The sequence below is a fragment of the Lissotriton helveticus genome, chromosome 4_1 (genome assembly GCF_964261635.1).
Source record: "Lissotriton helveticus chromosome 4_1, aLisHel1.1, whole genome shotgun sequence".
NCBI classification, from domain to species: domain Eukaryota; kingdom Metazoa; phylum Chordata; class Amphibia; order Caudata; family Salamandridae; genus Lissotriton; species Lissotriton helveticus.
This window is the reverse complement of record NC_136063.1, coordinates 1,761,715,599-1,761,728,147: the sequence shown is the minus strand read 5'-3', so window position 1 is coordinate 1,761,728,147 and position 12,549 is coordinate 1,761,715,599.

The following is a 12,549-nucleotide window of genomic DNA, read 5'->3' as shown; positions in this document are numbered from 1 at the left end:
TAGGCCCATTCCATGAGCTTCAGGAGAGTGAGAAATTCGCAATGGTGCTTGTGGATTCTGCTTCAAGGTGGGTTGAAGTTGCATTTTTGAAGAATATTAATGCGCAATCAACCATTAAAGTGCTTAATGATATTTTTAGAAGGGAAGGAATTCCAGCTATGGTTTTGTCAGACAATGGCACACAGTTCACATCGAAAGAGATGGAACAGTATTTTGCACATGTGGGTCTGAAACACTTGCGAACATCACTTTATAATCCCCAAGGCAACGGTGTGTGCGAGAGGGTAAATAGGTTAATCAAGGGCACAATGCAGCTTGCTCTTGCTTCTAATCACTCGGTCCAGAGGGAGATTAAGGAAATGCTTTGGGCATACCGCACAACTATACATCAGAACATGGAAAAAACACCATTTGAGCTAATGAGGGGGAGATTAGCGGGCACAAAATTACTTCCTACGTGGATACAAAATTCACATTTAACTATGGGTAAATCTTATGTTTCTACAGGTAGAACGAACATTTCTGAAGGGGATTTAGTCAAGGTCAAGCCGGGTGGGAACCTAAAAATGTTCAACAAGTTTAGGGGACCTTTTCAGGTGAAGTCAGTGTCTGGAAATTATATAAGGCTGCAGAATGGTCAGACATGGAACTTCCGTAGAGTAGCATTATATCAGAAAGCTGATAAGAGTCAGGGGTCCCGTTCCCTCCCAGCGTCTTCTTCACGTGAACTTACGGATGTAAAAGGGAATAGACCTATTCGTGAAAGAAGACCACCCACGCACTTGAAGGATTTTGTTTGACTTTAGGGAAGGAGTGGGTAATATTGCAGTTATTATCTTGTAGTAATCACCATGTTCTTATCCCTTTGTTGCATTAATCATATTTGTTGCATCAATCATATTTCATTCTTCTTTCTTTCTGTACTCAAATATTTCTCACTGTTGAAATGTCTTACTCCCTGAATTGATACTTAACCTGTTTTTATTTCTTTTGCTCTTTCTTTTATGTCAAAGGAAAGGAGATGTGTTATATTCACTTCCTACGTGTTGTTGCATGTCTCGTGCTGAGCTCGTAGCAGCTTCCTCTCGTGCCTCCGAGCCGAGGGTTCTGTACACAGCCGTTGGCAGGGGAGAGAGAGCCAGCATTGCTGTTGGGTTTTCTCTGCGCTTTTACTTGAGGAATAAATCCTATTATCACAAAGAAACCTGTCTCCAGTGCCCATTATACAACAGGATAATTTAAAAAAAAATAAGAATTTGCTGTAAATTTTTCTGGAGATTTTTGGGTCATATGTATCTATCTTTTGTATTTTTCTTAGTGGATTCTTCTTGAACATTTTGCAGGGATTTGCATCTGGTACACCCTTTTTGGAATTCTGAACCACTAGTGGGGATCATTGACGAGCCTTGACAACCAATCAGTCAGGAGAGAAGCCCGACTTCAATTCATTTGCTAGTTTTCCTCCGAGGGAACAGTCTGAAAATACCAAAAGCTAAAAAGGCATTGAATCTTTTCCTCTGTTGGTATAGACCAGAACGTGGCATCACGTCTCCAAAAGGGTGCCCTAAACACAAATGAGTTTCTAGCGTTTGGTCTTTAGTGTATAAACAAATTAAGGTACATTTATTTCATGACACTCTATAGACAACGGTCTATCACAAATCTTGGATTTTACCTTTACAACAGTGTTTTGAAATCGTGAACTCTTCAGAATGGCAAAGAGTCATTTTTTGGGCGTATGACCTGCTCTTTAGTGTCTGTGGATAAGTGTACCCAGGTGCAGGCTTCTAACTGATTACAAGCTCTACCAAGGACTTGGGGCCTCATTTATGAAAAGTGACGCATCGCTGCGTGAAAACAGCGATGCGTCACTTTTCACTGCGCTCTCCCTGCGACATGATTGATGCGTCATATTTACAGTATGACGCATCATGTCGCAAGGAGTTACAGATACGTCAGTATTTCTGACGTATCTGTAGGCTCAAAAATGACGCATTGCTGGAGTGTGTCACAAAAGTGACGCAACTCCAGCAATGCTTCCTTTCACATGGGGAAAGCCCCATGTGAAAGGGCTTGCGTCAGTATTACGCCTGCTGTGAGGCAGGCGCAAGATTTTGACGCAACAGCGTCCTAAAAGTGACGCAGTGAAATCTCATAGATTTCACTGCGCACTATTACGAGGCTTTTTGCGGGTGAACGCCCCCTCTGCATACATGATACCTGACGCAGGTATAATGTAGCGCAGGGGTTTACAAAGTGACGCATCTGCTTAGATGCGTCACTTTGTAAATAGTGCGCATCAGGAGGCATGTTTTACGCCGCCGATGCGTCACAAAAAGTGACGCATCGGAAGCGCAAAACTCACGCAAGGCCTCATAAATGAGGCCCTAGGAGTTTCTATATACATTGCTAAAGGCTCTGCCTGGTCTTTTGAGATCTGCCCCGGATTTCCCTGGTGCATAATGGTAAATGAAGTTCAAAGCAGTAGTTTCTAGGGGGCTTATTTCAGAGAGCCCTGTGTCACTTTTGAACCACTTAAAGGTCTTCAATTTGATTTATAAAGCCACGCAAAGCCACCCTGCAAGGCTTTGAGTGGCCTCATAAATCTTGTGTAGGACAACATAGCCCAAATTTTTGCGTCGCCTTACTCTGCGCTCGAGAGGCATTCCGTGGGTGTTGCGGTAAACTTTCCCATGCAACACCTTTTGAAGCTGTCCCACATTTACAAAATCATATAACCCGAGGAAGTGCCAAATCGGTATACCTTCCGAGGTAAGGTCTAAAGAGGAGAAATATCTCTAGTTCTCCTCATTTTCACCTCTTTCTATGTGTACTGCATTCTGCAGCACACAGAAAAGGAGGAAACACCTCTGAGGACACGCACAAAAACTTTTCTGCAAGCAATGGAGGCACCATGCAAGGGCGCATATGTTGGCACTCGGCTGCCAAAAAGGAACCAGCGCAGGAAGGGGACAGGAATGCACAGAATTCCATTAACACAGTGCATTTCTGCCCTTTAACTTTGGAGTGGGGTAGCACAGCAAGGTGCCTTGCTGCGCCGCACTATGCCAAAATTCCATAAAAGAGGACCCAAGTGTTCAACCTTGTGTCCCAGGCTGGGATTCTGAAATAATGACTAGATAATTTGTGAATTATGATGGCACTATTACTGCAAACGGTTTAACATGAAAAAACGGGCAGACTGTGTTGTCACAAAAAACTTTCCAACTCTTTTAATCGTATTCGGGAAAAAAAGATATTGTATTTACAGATCAGAATGAAAGTGAATTCCTGCAATCTACACTGCCCTCGTAGCACTTCCTGAAAACGTGGGCTCGAGTGAAAGGACCACTTGACCTTGCCTGAACATGTTGTCTTATACATGATCGGATTTTGATCCGCCTAATAAATGAATTATGAGATCATTTGAAAAACCCCTTTCTTCTGACTGAACTTACGTGAAAGTAAAGTCTAGTTCATAGGCAATTACATCCACTAATGCTCAAGGGTGCCAAGGAAGCTTTCAGGGCTTATTCTTGCAAACTACACATGTATGAAATCGGTTCGGTTCCCTGAAGACCTCATCAGAAATGCTAGAGTGCATGATAAGGTTGGCATCACTTCCCCCTTTAAAACGATAAACACCCTTTAAGTAATGAGCAAGAAACTATCCCTAATGTCAGCTTTCAAATTCTGTCTGGTGCGTATGTTTGCTAGCTATATTTAACCCTGAAGTAACCCCAGTTACAATTGAATGTTTGCCCAGCCCTCCTATGAAATTAGGAAACAATCAAATAAAAACTTATTTTGACTACTGGTTGCGCTGGAGTCTATTTACTGCTTTTATATTATTGTGTTGCTTTCTAAGATGTTGTTAAGCCTTTTGTTCTGGATTTTTGTACTGAATTGTGATCCTTTTTCCCAAGCTTCTAATGTCACTGGATAGAATGTGCCTACCTACATTACAGGTGTTCACTTTAGCAAACAGAAGCGCGGCCGAAGCCTGTGTAAGGCTCGAAGGGGGAGGGAGGGGTAATATTCTTAAACAAAATCACAGCTCATGCACGTTGGTGTTGTGGATCGACTTATTAAACAAAAACACACCAAAGCAACATGCCAGATGTCTGGTGACCTCTGTGTAAAGCACCGATATATTCTCAGAGTAGAAATAAATGGCCTGATTTTCCCATTAATGCAGACACATATATCTCCCCACTCAATGAGTGCCAAAAATCAAAAATGATGTACAACTTCTAATGCCCATGTGAAATATTAAATGCGTATGATTCACAAAGTCATTGGACCTCTAGGATGCGCTTTACAATATATCTATGAGCATTATGATCTCAACTACATTCCTCTGTGTCAGATTTTGCAGAACACAAGTCTTGTCTCCATCAACATCAGCAGCAGAATAAACATATTCTGAACAATACTGCAATATTAGAATTACACTCTAGTCGCAAATAGCTCTCAGCACTGTAAGCAGTTTTTGAAGAAAGTGTGTGACAATACCAGAGGGAGGGATTTGAAATGGATCCAATCTAATTACAAGCCAATCTTCCTTAATTCAGAGCGGAAAAAGTTCTATAATTAGGTGATAATGACCAGCATGGTGGGTGGTTATTGTCAATCCCAGATTGTGCAGGTGAAGCAAAGAGAACAGAAATATCTTTCATGGGAGCAGATGTCGGAAAGTCTACTAACTTGAGTCACATTATTGTGACAATTATTTTCCATCTCTTTGAACAGCTTTATCCACAGTAACTATGCATATTACACTAGTGGCAAGATAAAATGTTAATAATAAAGATACACATGTCCTTGTTCTAAGGAAACGAGCTCAGCGATTCTAAGGTTCCTAATTATACTAATTATTGCAAGTCATATGTAATGTTACAATTAACTGAGTGCAGCAGAACCAGCAATTGTAAACAAAAGTTGTTTCTTATTCTAAAGCAAAATACACAGCTGTGTAAATAGAGGACGAGAGTAATGTGAATTTACCTGGAATGTCTCAGTACGTCGCCAGGCATCCACGTGCTACTGTTGCATCAATAGAAATTAATTCTATAGAAATAATGCCTGTATAAACTGACGATCAGTTAAAAGAACATACCTTGAACAGTGAAATTTCACTTGTGAAAGGATTGAGCAAAAGGGCCCATATAACAGATAGGATTCACTGTCCTTGTCTGTACCACAACACACTTTTAACTTGGAGAGCCGCGTGCAGACCGTGTTACTTTTCAACAATGAATTTGCTTCCCCTAGTGTAGTTGCACACTCACTCCTGCGCTGGCAGCAGTTTGAAGCTGGTGACCTATTTATTATTTATTTACTTTTGAGTTTTATAGAGTGTGAACTTTACCCGTTAGGGTATCAGAGCGCATTTAGGAATCAGCAGTAGTATACAAAAGACTTGGGGGGGGGGCTGGATACAAAGGGATAAAAGGGACCAAGTACAATTTACATTTACATTTTACAAGAAGCGAAGGTCCCAAGGTCTGTGGAGGGATGCCCGGAGGTGCCAGGTGGATAATTTTTTGTGCTCCAGGGGATGTATTAAAGGGGAAATAGAGCAAGGTCTCTGGGTGAAATTGAAAGGCAAAATTTAGGCAAGGAATTTGCCTATTAGGATGGTTTTGGCATCCTTTTTGCGAGTCAGAGAAGGGATTCTTCTGATGGCAGGCGGGAGTGAGTTCCATATTCTTGGTGCGGCCCCAGAGAAAGTCAAATTGTAAGTTTTCCTTTTCCTAAAATGTGCAGGTTGGAGCAATAGGTCTCTGGTGGACCGCGAGTTACTAGTTCCTCTGGATATCACGAGTTTTCTGGGCAAGATATGCAGGGGAGTTTGAGTATAATCCCTTGTGCGTGATACATGCCATTTTTAGTTGGATTCTGGCCTGTAGAGGAAGCCAGTTAAGAGCTTTCAGATGTGGTTGAACTTACTTGAGCCTGTTAGTAGTTTGGCACATTGAGGCAGGCTTTTAAAGGTACCAGGGAGATCTTAGGTAAACCCGAGAGGGTGGAGCAGCCATATTCTAGTCTTCGAGAAGACTAGTTAAAAAAACAAAAGAGAGAGTGAAGAGGAAAAAGGTTGAATCGTCCTCCTCTTGATACTGTTATCCAACATAGGGATTTTACCATTTATTAGGTGAATATATATGAACCCATGTGTGTGCTGCTATTTTTATTTTTATTTGAAGTGTTTAATCATACGTGAAAAATTGTGCAAAAGGATCAGGGCTCCTTCTCTCAATTTGTGGGAAGGGCAATGTTTAAAAAAATTGTAAAATACCCCTCACATTCTAAAACCTAATTCAGTGTCATGTTTCATCATTATGGTCTACCCGCTACTCTACGGGATGTGGCGTGCTACGACTTACGTAGATGCAGGAGCACTTTATTCAGTGATTGGTGAGTTTGTTTAGTGCGTGGGATCGTGAAAATGAAACGTGAGATGCTAAAAAATTCTCTGGTTAGTGGAACGAAAATACTTTATTGTCTTCCCTGGCTGAGAATAGTAAAAATGGGGAGGTGTAGATGTTGTACTATAATGAGTCACATCCTACAAGGTCGACATGTTTCAGAAGCCATCCCCTTGGCTTTCTTCCTCAGGACGTCTGTTGTTGCTCCTCCCACCTCTGTATTGTTGGTATTTCCCTTTACTTGAGTCAGATCCACTGGATCCCTAATCGGATGAATCATCGTCAGTTGTCATTTTGTGACGGTTCTCCTGAGGTTTGTAATCATCTCTTATGTATGGATAAATCCTCTCATGACTATATACTTTACTGAGAACAAAAGTGCATGAGTGATTGAGCAGAAAGGTTCTAAATTGTGACCGCGATCTCTGAGGGGTCATGATTGTCATATTGCCTTAAACCATTCGCTCCTGGTTTTGGGTTAGGGGGCTTGTTATGTAATTGTGAGCTAGCTTGTCTCTTGGAATCAGTCTAGGCACCTCACACAAAGTTTATATTGTCCTCAAACATGCAGGTCCTATGAATTAGTGGGAACTACACGACATGGTGCTGCCAATGTTGGCTGGATTCTTATTTTACGGATAACACTGAGTAGTTTAATCATGCCTTCTCAGAGACTCCTACTCACCTCCAAACCAGGGATATCTGTGGTGGTAGGGCAATCCACCTCAGCTGAGTAGGTTTACCCAATGTATTTGCTGTAGGTTATTCAAGTTTGTAAGATAAAACATCACACATTGTGCTTATCCTATCTTCATAAAATCATCTACTAATTTCCTTCTTCTTCAAAACAATGTCCATAAGCAGAGAAAACATTGAAGGTGATGAAGAGGAATTAAACAGAGCAGAAAACTGCAGACATGCAGTTACTCTCAAATTGCTAAATTATGGTCTCTCGTCTATGGGTGGAGACTTACCCCTCTGTGGTTTGGGCATGAGAAGCATTCAGGACAGAGGTATTGTATCCTGGGTTAAATTTCCATCTGCCCATTACGGTACACATATGTTTGATACCTACATCGAGAATGAAACACCTGAGGAATACACTCTATAAGGAGAACTAGAAATTCCTCTTTCCAAGAGCATATACATCGGTTTAAAGGCACGCTCCCCCACACTATAGAAGACTTGATACTCTCACCAAAGAAGAAGTGACATGGTCAGTCTTCGCTACATACACACTGCATCCAGACACTGCTAACTAAAACGCAGCAGAAATGCATACACTATAGAGAGATTTAGTAAAAAGTTACAGAAATCTTACACAGTTTATAATGCAAACATTCACAGTTAACACTGTGCACTGCTCAAGCTGCACAGCCACAATTGGATACCATGAATATAGGCCCACAAACACTGAATGCTGTTATGGGAAAGATTTCCACCAGTAGGGAGCAAATTCCATTCTGGATAGCACAACAAATTAGTCTGCTTAAAGCAGTTTCTCAATTTTTGGGCCTGCAGGAAAACAAAGAATAATAACGATTTTCCTGCCAATGGGGATGACTCTCTAAGTGGAGGACAGTTCCACTTGGGTACAGTCTTCACTACAGCTTATACCAGAACACATGGTACCTCACCATTGGTGGTTTTACCTAATGTATTGAAGAGGCTTATTAATGAGCACTGGACAGCTCCTGCCCTGGACTTAGTGATTAAACTGATAGCCAATTTTGCCTCAGTATCCACCATTATGTTAAGTAACATAAAAGGGGAGGCAGCTGTGTTAGCTATATGCCAACACGTAAGGGATTTCACTCCTGCAAAACAGGAATATGAATTACCAAACATTATCGAACAAACATATGCCACAGAAGGTAGAGATAATTTGTGAGCTAGACCTCAGAAACCACTTCTTAAGAGGCATTTTGAAAAGGATAACTCTAAGCTAGCACCAGATTCTTCAACGAAGAAGAAGTGGGATAAGAAAACAAACATATAAAGACAAACAGAGATCAGAGGTGGGTCTCCTCAGCAGTCACCCACAGAAAGAAATATACCATCCCAGAAACAGTGACAATATTTGAAAGTCTGACAGGTATTAGGATACTGGTACAGGTTCCTCTTTTTCCTTTCAGGAGTCATCCGATGCGTGGTAGGAGAAAAGATCAGAAAAACATTGGTAGACAAAAAAGGAATCACAACGCTCATCTGACTATATCAATAGCAAAGAAGAAAAACCCAAGCACAAAAAACCTCAATTCAAAAAGAAGAAAGTAGCTCGGATCAAAATAAAACATGCCCAGGTTACTGAGGACTCTGCCTCTGAATGGGGAATGGGCAGTGACTGTGCTGGACAGAGGAGCAGAAGTCAAAATAGCTCGCAGGAACATGATGGATTATTTGGCGGCAGTTGCGCTAAGTGAGCATATCATGGTGAAAATACCTGACACTGGGGTAAGTGTTCCCCATAGTTTATACAAAATGAAACTTCAAATGGGCACGCCCGGAGCTCATTCTATAATCACTTAAACATTTGTATGCCTAGGATACATCCTGCACTAAACCAAAATCATTTTGGGTGGGTACGAAGAGCCATCTCGTAATGAGATTCCATCAAAACCAACTCCTCAAGCCAAGACAATACCCAATAAAAAGTGAAGCTAAAAAACAAGCTAGGGGAATCTTAGAACAACTTGCATATCAGTGTGTAACAAAAAATTGCACCTCATCAATGAATCACCCCCTGTTTCCAGTAATGAAACCAGTCAATTAATACAGTCTAGTATTAGATTACAGACATTTAAACACATTAATTCACACATTTGCAGTACAAAATGCACACATTGCCACACTAATGAATTACAGTGTGCTGAAGAAATATAAAAGAACACTAGATATCTCAAATAGATTTTTCTCTCAAAATATAGCACCTGAAAGCAGACATTTGACAACATTTTCAGCGCTAGGTTCACATGGGCAATTTTGTTGTTTACCTCAAGGGTATAAGAATATCCCTGGTCTGTTTTTAGCCAGAGTGAATGAATGAATAAATGAACAGAGTCTTATATCGTGCAACTTAGCCCAAGGGCATCAAGGCGCCAAAACAGGTCATCCAACACATAGTCAGACAAGGTCGGCTTTACAAGTACGCTTCAGAAAAGAGCCAAGTTTTTAACGCCTTACGAAACAGAACGAGCGAAGGGGGGGGGAGAGTTCCACAATCTGGGTGCTACAGAGGAAAACGCTCTACCTCCCCATTTCGCTCTTAAAAACCTAGGTACCTCAAGAAGGTTTTTTTGGGAGAAACAAATGGATCTCCTGGGGGAATAAAGATGAACAAGTGACTTTATCCCCTCTGGGCCAGTCCCATAAAAAGCTCCATGAGATAGACAAAGAATTTAAAAAGTGATCCTGGAGTGTATAGGGAGCCAGTGTAAGTTTTTCTGGGCTGCTGAGGCTGAAGCAAATCTAGGGAGGTTCAGAACCATCTTCGCCGCAGCAATCTGGACCATTTGGAGGCAATGGACAAGGTTCTTGTTAACGCCCAGATAGAGGGCATTACAGTAGTCTAGTCTAGAGGAGACTAATGCCACCGTAGCCTGTTTCCGAGCATCAGGGGAAAGATAATGGGCGATCTTTCTGAGAACCCTAATGATGCCACAGCGGTGGAAACAGTCCCATTGACCTGACGGTCAAAGGAGAGGGCAGTGTCCATTAGCACCCCTAAGTTCTTAGCATACTGGTGTGGGGGGGCATTCCCCAAGTGAGGGCGGTCACCAGTCCCTTGACCAAATATCCTGATTGCCCCCAAAGATCAAAACCTCTGTTTTCTCCCCGTTCAATTTCAGGAAGTTCTGCAGCATCTACTGGGAGACAGCCTCCATACAGAGTTACTTCAAACTTTTGATGAGTCATAGTCCTATGTAGATGATTTATACCTGACTGATGATGAATTAATGGACCACTTGGATAAAGTAGACCTTAAAATTCTGGGGTGTGCTCACCTGGGCTACACATTTAATTTAAAAAAATCTGATATTGACCATCTCAATGGTCTATTTTTAGGAAATGAATTTTCAAGTGAAGGCAAATGCCTGGTGGCACATTTTTTAGATAAATGTGCATTGCTCCAACCTTTGACAACTCTGAATAGATTTCAGTCCTTTTTGGGATTTGTAAATTTTGGCAGGAAAACATTTTGGATTACGCAGAATGAGTAAAACCGTTAAACGATTTAATTAGACCTCACTTTTCATATAGCACATTAGACACAGTTCTGTATGAGCTGACATAATAGCTTCCAAACTCTTACGCAAGTGTAAACATTACCAACCTGGTGATCCGCTTAGTTTCTGGAGCAACCGGGTATACATACATCAAGTTCAACTAAGGTGTTACAGTACCTATTGCATACAAATCACATTTATACACAAACGCTGAAATGCATGTTGCACCCACTGAGAAAATACTCTTAGCGGTAAAGCCTATCATAGTGAGGGCGAGAGCACCAACTTAGGGTAAGCGCATAATTTTCGTAACGCCAGTACTGACCTTATAGGCATAACCAAAGCAAGCATTCCTAATGCCATAGCTTTACATCCATAATGGATACAATGGGCTAACTGTCACACTGCAACAGATGTAGACTACAGATATGATTCTACACTACAAAAACAAGCATTTTTACGGTATGAACAATAATAGCATCTGCCAAATGAAATAATGCCTATAACTATTGTGCTCTGAAATGCAGTATAAGTGCCACAATTACAAAACAAATGCATATTAAAAATGCTGTTAGCCTTGTTAAAAATCTGTAAACCATGAAAAAGACCCCATACCTTAGCATTAAAAGATGGACATTCTACATCTCAGCAGATCTAGTGCTCTTGTCTCAGAACTCTCGTTCCTCATATGTGTTTTCGGCTCATGGGCTCATCTATATGATAAGACATGTATTCACATAAAAAGCTGCATTCTTGTGTTATGTCTAGAGGCTAGTGTCTCACCAGATGGAATATCAAGGGACATTGCTGTTTGACCTTGTCGGTGGTGTTCAGACTAAATCCCAGGAAAAGAATAGAATGCAAATACATTTGCAAGTTCTATGTAAAAGTGCAATATGGCACAAAGGCAATGTTTTCAAAGGGAAATGAGGCCTGCAATGTGCACAATTAGGCTATTATGGGGAAAACTATGTAAGAAACACACAACAAAACACAGAAAGTTCTGCAACCCCTTAGCAGATGTACCTCTACAAGCAGGTGCCATGAGTTACTGCACCCTCATTGTCTAAGGGGTCAATAGGAACCCCTTCCCCATTTCAAGGGGGCACCGTTGGGGGCATACTAACTATACACCATCTCTGTGTGGCGCACAGTCAGTGCATCTCTGAACCTTATTGCATCTGCACCTGCTTCTTTAATACAGCATGGGTACAAAGACTTAGGGTATGATTCAAAAAGGTAAATGTACACTTTTGTGTTAGTTTACGATTTTTTGCAATTCATAAAGAATTTTACAAATAGTATTTTTACCACGGCCGTTTCTCTGCATTTTTGCCGAAGACTCTGCACATATAATAATAGGTAGTCGAAAAGATACTACTTGTAAAATTCTTTTGGGAATTGTAAAAAGAGTAAACGTAACCAAAAGTCTATATTTGCCTTCATGAATCAGGACCATAGTGTTTTCATTTTTGCAAGGAATGTCCTCATGCACATGAGTGAACTCCTCTTTGCGGAAATGCCGGCACTAGATGTGGGCTGGTGTGATCTACATTACAGAAGAGCAGAGCAAGCATATTCCCCTCTTATGTGATATTAAAGTGTCACATAGGCACAAAACATGGACACACACCCCATTTGCTTCCCATGACAGTTTTCATTATACTGCCCTAAGGGGCTCATTACAATGTCAGTAGAAATACTCCCCCGACACCATCTCAGTTTTGGGACCGACCGACTTGCGGTTGGTGTTTCCGACTACAGGAATATGATGCTACCAAACACTGTTCGGTCAGATTCCCATTGTTTCCTATGTGAGCTTGTGTTACTTCTGAGAACCGGCTGTAACCCAGGCTCCTATTGGGAAATGGGGTGTGTTTGTAAAACCCTGC